Source organism: Ambystoma mexicanum, chromosome 1p (genome assembly GCF_040938575.1).
Source record: "Ambystoma mexicanum isolate Mex_15411 chromosome 1p, UKY_AmexF1_1, whole genome shotgun sequence".
In the NCBI taxonomy this organism is placed as follows: domain Eukaryota; kingdom Metazoa; phylum Chordata; class Amphibia; order Caudata; family Ambystomatidae; genus Ambystoma; species Ambystoma mexicanum.
The window spans coordinates 1,024,039,933-1,024,054,149 of record NC_090921.1 but is presented as its reverse complement, the minus strand read 5'-3'; the positions used below and the strand labels follow the sequence as shown (position 1 = coordinate 1,024,054,149).

Here is a 14,217-nt window from a genome sequence, read left to right as displayed (position 1 = left end):
GGGAACTGATGTGCTTTTACTCAATTCGGGAACCTCACAAGCCAAATTTGTAGTATTTTGCACGAATTGCAAGAGATGTTTACAAGTCGACGGTTGAAGTGGAAGCTCGTATTGAGTTTGCTAGAGTTGATTTGCCAAGCCTTCGATAGCTCAGTTGGTAGAGCGGAGGACTGTAGTTGTAAAACAAGCATCCTTAGGTCGCTGGTTCAAATCCGGCTTGAAGGACTTTTGCCAAATGCAAATTTTATTGAATACTTGGAAAGTAAAATACTTGGAAAGTAAAATAACAGACAATTTATAATTATATTATATTTCATCACTGAAAATAGATGCCTTTTGCTTTGAGGCTGTGGCCACGTTATTTTTCTGTCCAACACCAATCTTTATTGGTTTCCTGTGAGGTGTTTTGGATCCCCATCTCTTGCTATGAACTGGCAAAACAGCAGAATCCCCTTGACAATCTTGATTTCTCAAGGGAAATGAGAGAACACTATACACCATCCAAGATATTAAAATATTGTCAAGGCCCAACACGGCTGAATACTCTGAGGAGATGGCCTGTGAGGCGCCGCCTTTCAACTTTTCCCCCTTAGTATGGTGGTCAGTAACATGCGGGAGACTGCGGAGGGGGTCATTTTTTTAATTGGGAACTGATGTGCTTTTACTCAATTCGGGAACCTCACAAGCCAAATTTGTAGTATTTTGCACGAATTGCAAGAGATGTTTACAAGTCGACGGTTGAAGTTGAAGCTCGTATTGAGTTTGCTAGAGAATGATTTGCCAAGCGTTCGATAGCTCAGTTGGTAGAGCGGAGGACTGTAGTGATAAAACAGGCACCCTTAGGTCGCTTCTTCAAATCCGGCTCGAAGGACTTTTGCCAAATGCACATTTTATTGAATACTTGGAAAGTAAAATACTTGGAAAGTAAAATAACAGACAATTTATAATTATATTATATTTCATCACTGAAAATAGATGCCTTTTGCTTTGAGGCTGTGGCCACGTTATTTTTCTGTCCAACACAAATCTTCATTGGTTTCCTGTGAGGTGTTTTGGATCCCCATCTCTTGCTATGAACTGGCAAAACAGCAGAATCCCCTTGACAATCTTGATTTCTCAAGGAAAATGAGAGAACACTATACACCATCCAAGATATTAAAATATTGTCAAGGCCCAACACGGCTGAATACTCTGAGGAGATGGCCTGTGAGGTGCCGCCTTTCAACTTTTCCCCCTTAGTATGGTGGTCAGTAACATGCGGGAGACTGCGGAGGGGGTCATTTTTTTAATTGGGAACTGATGTGCTTTTACTCAATTTCGGGAACCTCACAAGCCAAATTTGTAGTATTTTGCACGAATTGCAAGAGATGTTTACAAGTCGAAGGTTGAAGTGGAAGCTCGTATTGAGTTTGCTAGAGTTGCTTTGCCAAGCCTTCGATAGCTCAGTTGGTAGAGCGGAGGACTGTAGTGGTAAAACAGGCATCCTTAGGTCGCTGATTCAAATCCGGCTTGAAGGACTTTTGCCAAATGCACATTTTATTGAATACTTGGAAAGTAAAATACTTGGAAAGTAAAATAACAGACAATTTATAATTATATTATATTTCATCACTGAAAATAGATGCCTTTTGCTTTGAGGCTGTTGCCACGTTATGTTTCTGTCCAACACCAATCTTCATTGGTTTCCTGTGAGGTGTTTTGGATCCCCATCTCTTGCTATGAACTGGCAAAACAGCAGAATCCCCTTGACAATCTTGATTTCTCAAGGGAAATGAGAGAACACTATACACCATCCAAGATATTAAAATATTGTCAAGGCCCAACACGGCTGAATACTCTGAGGAGATGGCCTGTGAGGCGCCGCCTTTCAACTTTTCCCCCTTAGTATGGTGGTCAGTAACATGCGGGAGACTGCGGAGGGGGTCATTTTTTTAATTGGGAACTGATGTGCTTTTACTCAATTCGGGAACCTCACAAGCCAAATTTGTAGTATTTTGCACGAATTGCAAGAGATGTTTACAAGTCGACGGTTGAAGTTGAAGCTCGTATTGAGTTTGCTAGAGAATGATTTGCCAAGAGTTCGATAGCTCAGGTGGTAGAGCGGAGGACTGTAGTGGTAAAACAAGCATCCTTAGGTCGCTGGTTCAAATCCGGCTCGAAGGGCTTTTGCCAAATGAACATTTTATTGAATACTTGGAAAGTAAAATACTTGGAAAGTAAAATAACAGACAATTTATAATTATATTATATTTCATCACTGAAAATAGATGCCTTTTGCTTTGAGGCTGTGGCCACGTTATTTTTCTGTCCAACACGAATCTTCATTGGTTTCCTGTGAGGTGTTTTGGATCCCCATCTCTTGCTATGAACTGACAAAACAGCAGAATCCCCTTGACAATCTTGATTTCTCAAGGGAAATGGGAGAACACTATACACCATCCAAGATATTAAAATATTGTCAAGGCGGAACACTGATGAATACTCTGAGGAGATGGCCTGTGAGGCGCCGCCTTTCAACTTTTCCTCCTTAGTATGGTGGTCAGTAACATGCGGGAGACTGCGGAGGGGGTCATTTTTTTAATTGGGAACTGATGTGCTTTTACTCAATTCGGGAACCTCACAAGCCAAATTTGTAGTATTTTGCACGATTGCAAGAGATGTTTGCATGTTGACGGTTGAAGTGGAAGCTCGAATTGAGCTTGCTAGAGAGTGATTTGATAAGCCTTCGATAGCTCAGTTGGTGGAGCGGAGGACTGTAATGGTAAAACAGGCATCCTTAGGTCGCTGGTTCAAATCCGGCTCGAAGGACTTTTGCCAAATGCAAATTTTATTGAATACTTGGAAAGTAAAATACTTGGAAAATAAAATAACAGACAATTTATAATTATATTATATTTCATCACTGAAAATAGATGCCTTTTGCTTTGAGGCTGTGGCCACGTTATGTTTCTGCCCAACACCAATCTTCATTGGTTTCCTGTGAGGTGTTTTGGATCCCCATCTCTTGCTATGAACTGGCAAAACAGCAGAATCCCCTTGACAATCTTGATTTCTCAAGGGAAATGAGAGAACACTATACACCATCCAAGATATTAAAATATTGTCAAGGCCCAACACGGCTGAATACTCTGAGGAGATGGCCTGTGAGGCGCCGCCTTTCAACTTTTCCCCCTTAGTATGGTGGTCAGTAACATGCGGGAGACTGCGGAGGGGGTCATTTTTTTAATTGGGAACTGATGTGCTTTTACTCAATTCGGGAACCTCACAAGCCAAATTTGTAGTATTTTGCACGAATTGCAAGAGATGTTTACAAGTCGACGGTTGAAGTGGAAGCTCGTATTGAGTTTGCTAGAGATTGATTTGCCAAGCCTTAGATAGCTCAGTTGGTAGAGCGGAGGACTGTAGTGGTAAAACAAGCATCCTTAGGTCGCTGGTTCAAATCCGGCTCGAAGGACTGTTGCCAAATGCACATTTTAATGAATACTTGGAAAGTAAAATACTTGGAAAGTATAATAACAGACAATTTATAATTATATTATATTTCATCACTGAGAATAGATGCCTTTTGCTTTGAGGCTGTGGCCATGTTATTTTTCTGTCCAACACGAATCTTCATTGGTTTCCTGTGAGGTGTTTTGGATCCCCATCTCTTGCTATGAACTGGCAAAACAGCAGAATCCCCTTCACAATCTTGATTTCTCAAAGGAAATAAGAGAACACTATACACCATGCAAGATATTAAAATATTGTCAAGGCCCAACACGGCTGAATACTGTGAGGAGATGGCCTGTGAGGCACCGCCTTTCAACTTTTCCCCCTTAGTATGGTGGTCAGTAACATGCGGGAGACTGCGGAGGGGGTCATTTTTTTAATTGGGAACTGATGTGCTTTTACTCAATTCGGGAACCTCACAAGCCAAATTTGTAGTATTTTGCACGAATTGCAAGAGATATTTACAAGTCGGCGGTTGAAGTGGAAGCTCCTATTGAGTTTGCTAGAGCATGGTTTGCCTAGCCTTCGATAGCTGAGTTGGTAGAGCGGAGGACTGTAGTGGTAAAACAGGCATCATTAGGTCACTGGTTCAAATCCGGCTCGAAGGACTTTTGCCAAATGCAAATTTTATTGAATACTTGGAAAGTAAAATACTTGGAAAATAAAATAACAGACAATTTATAATTATATTATATTCCCTCACTGAAAATAGATGCCTTTTGCTTTGAGGCTGTGGCCACGTTATTTTTCTGTCCAACACGAATCTTCATTGGTTTCCTGTGAGGTGTTTTGGATCCCCATCTCTTGCTATGAACTGGCAAAACAGCAGAATCTCCTTGACAATCTTGATTTCTCAAGGAAAATGAGAGAACACTATACACCATCCAAGGTATTAAAATATTGTCAAGGCCCAACACTGCTGAATACTCTGAGGAGATGGCCTGTGAGGCGCCGCCTTTCAACTTTTCCCCCTTAGTATGGTGGTCAGTAACATGCGGGAGACTGCAGAGTGGGTTATTTTTTTAATTGTCAACTGATGTGCTTTTACTCAATTCGGGAACCTCACAAGCCAAATTTGTAGTATTTTGCACGAATTGCAAGAGATGTTTGCATGTCGACAGCTGAAGTGGAAGCTCGTATTGAGCTTGCTAGAGAACAATTTGCCAAGCCTTCGATAGCTCAGTTGGTAGAGCGGAGGGCTGTGGTGGTAAAAGAGGCATTCTTAGGTCGCTCGTTCAAATCCGGCTCGAAGGACTTTTGCCAAATGCAAATTTTATTGAATACTTGGAAAGTACAATACTTGGAAAATAACATAACAGACAATTTATAATTATATTATATTTCATCACTGAAAATAGATGCCTTTTGCTTTGAGGCTGTGGCCACGTTATGTTTCTGTCCAACACCAATCTTCATTGGTTTCCTGTGAGGTGTTTTGGATCCCCATCTCTTGCTATGAACTGGCAAAACAGCAGAATCCCCTTGACAATCTTGATTTCTCAAGGGAAATGAGAGAACACTATACACCATCCAAGATATTAAAATATTGTCAAGGCCCAACACGGCTGAATACTCTGAGGAGATGGCCTGTCAGGCGCCGCCTTTCAACTTTTCCTCCTTACTGTGCTGGTCAGTAACATGCGGGAGACTGCGGAGGGGGTCATTTTCTTAATTGGGAACTGATGTGCTTTTACTCAATTCGGGAACCTCACAAGCCAAATTTGTAGTATTTTGCACGAATTGCAAGAGATGTTTACAAGTCGACGGTTGAAGTGGAAGCTCGTATTGAGTTTGCTAGAGTTGATTTGCCAAGCCTTCGATAGCTCAGTTGGTAGAGAGGAGGACTGTAGTTGTAAAACAAGCATCCTTAGGTCGCTGGTTCAAATCCGGCTCGAAGGACTTTTGCCAAATGCAAATTTTATTGAATACTTGGAAAGTAAAATACTTGGAAAGTAAAATAACAGACAATTTATAATTATATTATATTTCATCACTGAAAATAGATGCCTTTTGCTTTGAGGCTGTGGCCACGTTATTTTTCTGTCCAACACCAATCTTCATTGGTTTCCTGTGAGGTGTTTTGGATCCCCATCCCTTGCTATGAACTGGCAAAACAGCAGAATCCCCTTGACAATCTTGATTTCTCAAGGGAAATGAGAGAACACTATACACCATTCAAGATATTAAAATATTGTCAAGGCCCAACACGGCTGAATACTCTGAGGAGATGGCCTGTGAGGCGCCGCCTTTCCACTTTTCCCCCTTAGTATGGTGGTCAGTAACATGCGGGAGACTGCGGAGGGGGTCATTTTTTTAATTGGGAACTGATGTGCTTTTACTCAATTCGGGAACCTCACAAGCCAAATTTGTAGTATTTTGCACGATTGCAAGAGATGTTTGCATGTCGACGGTTGAAGTGGAAGCTCGAATTGAGCTTGCTAGAGAGTGATTTGATAAGCCTTCGATAGCTCAGTTGGTAGAGCGGAGGACTGTAGTGGTAAAACAGGCATCCTTAGGTCGCTGGTTCAAATCCGGCTCGAAGGACTTTTGCCAAATGCAAATTTTATTGAATACTTGGAAAGTAAAATACTTGGAAAATAAAATAACAGACAATTTATAATTATATTATATTTCATCACTGAAAATAGATGCCTTTTGCTTTGAGGCTGTGGCCACGTTATGTTTCTGCCCAACACCAATCTTCATTGGTTTCCTGTGAGGTGTTTTGGATCCCCATCTCTTGCTATGAACTGGCAAAACAGCAGAATCCCCTTGACAATCTTGATTTCTCAAGGGAAATGAGAGAACACTATACACCATCCAAGATATTAAAATATTGTCAAGGCCCAACACGGCTGAATACTCTGAGGAGATGGCCTGTGAGGCGCCGCCTTTCAACTTTTCCCCCTTAGTATGGTGGTCAGTAACATGCGGGAGACTGCGGAGGGGGTCATTTTTTTAATTGGGAACTGATGTGCTTTTACTCAATTCGGGAACCTCACAAGCCAAATTTGTAGTATTTTGCACGAATTGCAAGAGATGTTTACAAGTCGACGGTTGAAGTGGAAGCTCGTATTGAGTTTGCTAGAGATTGATTTGCCAAGCCTTAGATAGCTCAGTTGGTAGAGCGGAGGACTGTAGTGGTAAAACAGGCATCCTTAGGTCGCTGGTTCAAATCCGGCTCGAAGGACTTTTGCCAAATGCACATTTTAATGAATACTTGGAAAGTAAAATACTTGGAAAGTATAATAACAGACAATTTATAATTATATTATATTTCATCACTGAAAATAGATGCCTTTTGCTTTGAGGCTGTGGCCATGTTATTTTTCTGTCCAACACGAATCTTCATTTGTTTCCTGTGAGGTGTTTTGGATCCCCATCTCTTGCTATGAACTGGCAAAACAGCAGAATCCCCTTTACAATCTTGATTTCTCAAAGGAAATAAGAGAACACTATACACCATGCAAGATATTAAAATATTGTCAAGGCCCAACACGGCTGAATACTGTGAGGAGATGGCCTGTGAGGCACCGCCTTTCAACTTTTCCCCCTTAGTATGGTGGTCAGTAACATGCGGGAGACTGCGGAGGGGGTCATTTTTTTAATTGGGAACTGATGTGCTTTTACTCAATTCGGGAACCTCACAAGCCAAATTTGTAGTATTTTGCACGAATTGCAAGAGATGTTTGCATGTCGACGGTTGAAGTCGAAGCTCGTATTGAGCTTGCTAGAGACTGATTTGCCAAGCCTTCGATAGCTCAGTTGGTACAGCGGAGGACTGTAGTGGTAAAACAGACATCCTTAGGTCGCTGGTTCAAATCCGGCTCGAAGGACTTTTGCCAAATGCACATTTTATTGAATACTTGGAAAGTAACATACTTGGAAAGTAAAATAACAGACAATTTATAATTATATTATATTTCATCACTGAAAATAGATGCCTTTTGCTTTGAGGCTGTGACCATGTTATTTTTCTGTCCAACACCAATCTTCTTTGGTTTCCTGTGAGGTGTTTTTTTGATCCCCATCTCTTGCTATGAACTGGCAAAACAGCATAATCCCCTTGACAATCTTGATTTCTCAAGGAAAATGAGAGAACACTATACACCATCCAAGATATTAAAATATTGTCAAGGCCCAACACGGCTGAATACTCTGAGGAGATGGCCTGTGAGGTGCCGCCTTTCAACTTTTCCCCCTTAGTATGGTGGTCAGTAACATGCGGGAGACTGCGGAGGGGGTAATTTTTTTAATTGGGAACTGATGTGCTTTTACTCAATTCGGGAACCTCACAAGCCAAATTTGTAGTATTTTGCACGAATTGCAAGAGATGTTTGCATGTCGACGGTTGAAGTGGAAGCTCGAATTGAGCTAGCTAGAGAATGATTTGCCAAGCCTTCGATAGCTCAGTTGGTAGAGCGGAGGACTGTAGTGGTAAAACAGGCATCCTTAGGTCACTGGTTCAAATCCGGCTCGAAGGACTTTTGACAAATGCAAATTTTATTGAATACTTGGAAAGTAAAATACTTGGAAAATAAAATAACAGACAATTTATAATTATATTATATTTCCTCACTGAAAATAGATGCCTTTTGCTTTGAGGCTCTGGCCACGTTATTTTTCTGTCCAACACGAATCTTCATTGGTTTCCTGCGAGGTGTTTTGGATCCCCATCTCTTGCTATGAACTGGCAAAACAGCAGAATCTCCTTGACAATCTTGATTTCTCAAGGAAAATGAGAGAACACTATACACCATCCAAGGTATTAAAATATTGTCAAGGCCCAACACTGCTGAATACTCTGAGGAGATGGCCTGTGAGGCGCCGCCTTTCAACTTTTCCCCCTTAGTATGGTGGTCAGTAACATGCGGGAGACTGCAGAGTGGGTTATTTTTTTAATTGTCAACTGATGTGCTTTTACTCAATTCGGGAACCTCACAAGCCAAATTTGTAGTATTTTGCACGAATTGCAAGAGATGTTTGCATGTCGACAGCTGAAGTGGAAGCTCGTATTGAGCTTGCTAGAGAACAATTTTCCAAGCCTTCGATAGCTCAGTTGGTAGAGCGGAGGGCTGTGGTGGTAAAAGAGGCATCCTTAGGTCGCTCGTTCAAATCCGGCTCGAAGGACTTTTGCCAAATGCAAATTTTATTGAATACTTGGAAAGTACAATACTTGGAAAATAACATAACAGACAATTTATAATTATATTATATTTCATCACTGAAAATAGATGCCTTTTGCTTTGAGGCTGTGGCCACGTTATGTTTCTGTCCAACACCAATCTTCATTGGTTTCCTGTGAGGTGTTTTGGATCCCCATCTCTTGCTATGAACTGGCAAAACAGCAGAATCCCCTTGACAATCTTGATTTCTCAAGGGAAATGAGAGAACACTATACACCATCCAAGATATTAAAATATTGTCAAGGCCCAACACGGCTGAATACTCTGAGGAGATGGCCTGTCAGGCGCCGCCTTTCAACTTTTCCTCCTTACTGTGCTGGTCAGTAACATGCGGGAGACTGCGGAGGGGGTCATTTTCTTAATTGGGAACTGATGTGCTTTTACTCAATTCGGGAACCTCACAAGCCAAATTTGTAGTATTTTGCACGAATTGCAAGAGATGTTTACAAGTCGACGGTTGAAGTGGAAGCTCGTATTGAGTTTGCTAGAGTTGATTTGCCAAGCCTTCGATAGCTCAGTTGGTAGAGCGGAGGACTGTAGTTGTAAAACAAGCATCCTTAGGTCGCTGGTTCAAATCCGGCTTGAAGGACTTTTGCCAAATGCAAATTTTATTGAATACTTGGAAAGTAAAATACTTGGAAAGTAAAATAACAGACAATTTATAATTATATTATATTTCATCACTGAAAATAGATGCCTTTTGCTTTGAGGCTGTGGCCACGTTATTTTTCTGTCCAACACCAATCTTCATTGGTTTCCTGTGAGGTGTTTTGGATCCCCATCTCTTGCTATGAACTGGCAAAACAGCAGAATCCCCTTGACAATCTTGATTTCTCAAGGGAAATGAGAGAACACTATACACCATCCAAGATATTAAAATATTGTCAAGGCCCAACACGGCTGAATACTCTGAGGAGATGGCCTGTGAGGCGCCGCCTTTCAACTTTTCCCCCTTAGTATGGTGGTCAGTAACATGCGGGAGACTGCGGAGGGGGTCATTTTTTTAATTGGGAACTGATGTGCTTTTACTCAATTCGGGAACCTCACAAGCCAAATTTGTAGTATTTTGCACGAATTTCAAGAGATGTTTACAAGTCGACGGTTGAAGTTGAAGCTCGTATTGAGTTTGCTAGAGAATGATTTGCCAAGCGTTCGATAGCTCAGTTGGTAGAGCGGAGGACTGTAGTGATAAAACAGGCATCCTTAGGTCGCTTCTTCAAATCCGGCTCGAAGGACTTTTGCCAAATGCACATTTTATTGAATACTTGGAAAGTAAAATACTTGGAAAGTAAAATAACAGACAATTTATAATTATATTATATTTCATCACTGAAAATAGATGCCTTTTGCTTTGAGGCTGTGGCCACGTTATTTTTCTGTCCAACACAAATCTTCATTGGTTTCCTGTGAGGTGTTTTGGATCCCCATCTCTTGCTATGAACTGGCAAAACAGCAGAATCCCCTTGACAATCTTGATTTCTCAAGGAAAATGAGAGAACACTATACACCATCCAAGATATTAAAATATTGTCAAGGCCCAACACGGCTGAATACTCTGAGGAGATGGCCTGTGAGGTGCCGCCTTTCAACTTTTCCCCCCTTAGTATGGTGGTCAGTAACATGCGGGAGACTGCGGAGGGGGTCATTTTTTTAATTGGGAACTGATGTGCTTTTACTCAATTCGGGAACCTCACAAGCCAAATTTGTAGTATTTTGCACGAATTGCAAGAGATGTTTGCATGTCGACGGTTGAAGTGGAAGCTCGAATTGAGCTAGCTAGAGAATGATTTGCCTAGCCTTCGATAGCTCAGTTGGTAGAGCGGAGGACTGTAGTGGTAAAACAGGCATCCTTAGGTCGCTGGTTCAAATCCGGCTCGACGGACTTTTGACAAATGCAAATTTTATTGAATACTTGGAAAGTAAAATACTTGGAAAATAAAATAACAGACAATTTATAATTATATTATATTTCCTCACTGAAAATAGATGCCTTTTGCTTTGAGGCTCTGGCCACGTTATTTTTCTGTCCAACACGAATCTTCATTGGTTTCCTGCGAGGTGTTTTGGATCCCCATCTCTTGCTATGAACTGGCAAAACAGCAGAATCTCCTTGACAATCTTGATTTCTCAAGGAAAATGAGAGAACACTATACACCATCCAAGGTATTAAAATATTGTCAAGGCCCAACACTGCGGAATACTCTGAGGAGATGGCCTGTGAGGCGCCGCCTTTCAACTTTTCCCCCTTAGTATGGTGGTCAGTAACATGCGGGAGACTGCAGAGTGGGTTATTTTTTTAATTGTCAACTGATGTGCTTTTACTCAATTCGGGAACCTCACAAGCCAAATTTGTAGTATTTTGCACGAATTGCAAGAGATGTTTGCATGTCGACAGCTGAAGTGGAAGCTCGTATTGAGCTTGCTAGAGAACAATTTGCCAAGCCTTTGATAGCTCAGTTGGTAGAGCGGAGGGCTGTAGTGGTAAAAGAGGCATCCTTAGGTCGCTCGTTCAAATCCGGCTCGAAGGACTTTTGCCAAATGCAAATTTTATTGAATACTTGGAAAGTACAATACTTGGAAAATAACATAACAGACAATTTATAATTATATTATATTTCATCACTGAAAATAGATGCCTTTTGCTTTGAGGCTGTGGCCACGTTATGTTTCTGTCCAACACCAATCTTCATTGGTTTCCTGTGAGGTGTTTTGGATCCCCATCTCTTGCTATGAACTGGCAAAACAGCAGAATCCCCTTGACAATCTTGATTTCTCAAGGGAAATGAGAGAACACTATACACCATCCAAGATATTAAAATATTGTCAAGGCCCAACACGGCTGAATACTCTGAGGAGATGGCCTGTCAGGCGCCGCCTTTCAACTTTTCCTCCTTACTGTGCTGGTCAGTAACATGCGGGAGACTGCGGAGGGGGTCATTTTCTTAATTGGGAACTGATGTGCTTTTACTCAATTCGGGAACCTCACAAGCCAAATTTGTAGTATTTTGCACGAATTGCAAGAGATGTTTACAAGTCGACGGTTGAAGTGGAAGCTCGTATTGAGTTTGCTAGAGTTGATTTGCCAAGCCTTCGATAGCTCAGTTGGTAGAGCGGAGGACTGTAGTTGTAAAACAAGCATCCTTAGGTCGCTGGTTCAAATCCGGCTTGAAGGACTTTTGCCAAATGCAAATTTTATTGAATACTTGGAAAGTAAAATACTTGGAAAGTAAAATAACAGACAATTTATAATTATATTATATTTCATCACTGAAAATAGATGCCTTTTGCTTTGAGGCTGTGGCCACGTTATTTTTCTGTCCAACACCAATCTTTATTGGTTTCCTGTGAGGTGTTTTGGATCCCCATCTCTTGCTATGAACTGGCAAAACAGCAGAATCCCCTTGACAATCTTGATTTCTCAAGGGAAATGAGAGAACACTATACACCATCCAAGATATTAAAATATTGTCAAGGCCCAACACGGCTGAATACTCTGAGGAGATGGCCTGTGAGGCGCCGCCTTTCAACTTTTCCCCCTTAGTATGGTGGTCAGTAACATGCGGGAGACTGCGGAGGGGGTCATTTTTTTAATTGGGAACTGATGTGCTTTTACTCAATTCGGGAACCTCACAAGCCAAATTTGTAGTATTTTGCACGAATTGCAAGAGATGTTTACAAGTCGACGGTTGAAGTTGAAGCTCGTATTGAGTTTGCTAGAGAATGATTTGCCAAGCGTTCGATAGCTCAGTTGGTAGAGCGGAGGACTGTAGTGATAAAACAGGCACCCTTAGGTCGCTTCTTCAAATCCGGCTCGAAGGACTTTTGCCAAATGCACATTTTATTGAATACTTGGAAAGTAAAATACTTGGAAAGTAAAATAACAGACAATTTATAATTATATTATATTTCATCACTGAAAATAGATGCCTTTTGCTTTGAGGCTGTGGCCACGTTATTTTTCTGTCCAACACAAATCTTCATTGGTTTCCTGTGAGGTGTTTTGGATCCCCATCTCTTGCTATGAACTGGCAAAACAGCAGAATCCCCTTGACAAGCTTGATTTCTCAAGGAAAATGAGAGAACACTATACACCATCCAAGATATTAAAATATTGTCAAGGCCCAACACGGCTGAATACTCTGAGGAGATGGCCTGTGAGGTGCCGCCTTTCAACTTTTCCCCCTTAGTATGGTGGTCAGTAACATGCGGGAGACTGCGGAGGGGGTCATTTTTTTAATTGGGAACTGATGTGCTTTTACTCAATTTCGGGAACCTCACAAGCCAAATTTGTAGTATTTTGCACGAATTGCAAGAGATGTTTACAAGTCGAAGGTTGAAGTGGAAGCTCGTATTGAGTTTGCTAGAGTTGCTTTGCCAAGCCTTCGATAGCTCAGTTGGTAGAGCGGAGGACTGTAGTGGTAAAACAGGCATCCTTAGGTCGCTGATTCAAATCCGGCTTGAAGGACTTTTGCCAAATGCACATTTTATTGAATACTTGGAAAGTAAAATACTTGGAAAGTAAAATAACTGACAATTTATAATTATATTATATTTCATCACTGAAAATAGATGCCTTTTGCTTTGAGGCTGTTGCCACGTTATGTTTCTGTCCAACACCAATCTTCATTGGTTTCCTGTGAGGTGTTTTGGATCCCCATCTCTTGCTATGAACTGGCAAAACAGCAGAATCCCCTTGACAATCTTGATTTCTCAAGGGAAATGAGAGAACACTATACACCATCCAAGATATTAAAATATTGTCAAGGCCCAACACGGCTGAATACTCTGAGGAGATGGCCTGTGAGGCGCCGCCTTTCAACTTTTCCCCCTTAGTATGGTGGTCAGTAACATGCGGGAGACTGCGGAGGGGGTCATTTTTTTAATTGGGAACTGATGTGCTTTTACTCAATTCGGGAACCTCACAAGCCAAATTTGTAGTATTTTGCACGAATTGCAAGAGATGTTTACAAGTCGACGGTTGAAGTTGAAGCTCGTATTGAGTTTGCTAGAGAATGATTTGCCAAGAGTTCGATAGCTCAGGTGGTAGAGCGGAGGACTGTAGTGGTAAAACAAGCATCCTTAGGTCGCTGGTTCAAATCCGGCTCGAAGGGCTTTTGCCAAATGAACATTTTATTGAATACTTGGAAAGTAAAATACTTGGAAAGTAAAATAACAGACAATTTATAATTATATTATATTTCATCACTGAAAATAGATGCCTTTTGCTTTGAGGCTGTGGCCACGTTATTTTTCTGTCCAACACGAATCTTCATTGGTTTCCTGTGAGGTGTTTTGGATCCCCATCTCTTGCTATGAACTGACAAAACAGCAGAATCCCCTTGACAATCTTGATTTCTCAAGGGAAATGGGAGAACACTATACACCATCCAAGATATAAAAATATTGTCAAGGCGGAACACTGATGAATACTCTGAGGAGATGGCCTGTGAGGCGCCGCCTTTCAACTTTTCCTCCTTAGTATGGTGGTCAGTAACATGCGGGAGACTGCGGAGGGGGTCATTTTTTTAATTGGGAACTG

The 14,217-nt window shown here is 41.4% G+C and overlaps 6 non-coding genes across 6 annotated transcripts; all 6 read left to right on the top strand.

Annotated features, from left to right (window-relative positions):
* Positions 1 to 139: 139 nt before the first annotated feature.
* On the top strand, positions 140 to 225 carry TRNAY-GUA (transfer RNA tyrosine (anticodon GUA)). Its single transcript is given in 2 exon segments — positions 140 to 176; positions 190 to 225. It is a non-coding gene; the product is annotated as a tRNA-Tyr (tRNA).
* A 4,435-nt stretch (positions 226 to 4,660) lies between these two features.
* On the top strand, positions 4,661 to 4,746 carry TRNAH-GUG (transfer RNA histidin (anticodon GUG)). Its single transcript is given in 2 exon segments — positions 4,661 to 4,697; positions 4,711 to 4,746. It is a non-coding gene; the product is annotated as a tRNA-His (tRNA).
* Positions 4,747 to 5,950: 1,204 nt separating this feature from the next.
* Positions 5,951 to 6,036, top strand: TRNAY-GUA (transfer RNA tyrosine (anticodon GUA)). The gene is given in 2 exon segments: positions 5,951 to 5,987; positions 6,001 to 6,036. It is a non-coding gene; the product is annotated as a tRNA-Tyr (tRNA).
* Positions 6,037 to 8,536: 2,500 nt separating this feature from the next.
* On the top strand, positions 8,537 to 8,622 carry TRNAH-GUG (transfer RNA histidin (anticodon GUG)). Its single transcript is given in 2 exon segments — positions 8,537 to 8,573; positions 8,587 to 8,622. It is a non-coding gene; the product is annotated as a tRNA-His (tRNA).
* Positions 8,623 to 9,181: 559 nt separating this feature from the next.
* Positions 9,182 to 9,267, top strand: TRNAY-GUA (transfer RNA tyrosine (anticodon GUA)). Its single transcript is given in 2 exon segments — positions 9,182 to 9,218; positions 9,232 to 9,267. It is a non-coding gene; the product is annotated as a tRNA-Tyr (tRNA).
* A 2,498-nt stretch (positions 9,268 to 11,765) lies between these two features.
* On the top strand, positions 11,766 to 11,851 carry TRNAY-GUA (transfer RNA tyrosine (anticodon GUA)). Its single transcript is given in 2 exon segments — positions 11,766 to 11,802; positions 11,816 to 11,851. It is a non-coding gene; the product is annotated as a tRNA-Tyr (tRNA).
* The last annotated feature ends 2,366 nt before the right edge of the window (positions 11,852 to 14,217 follow it).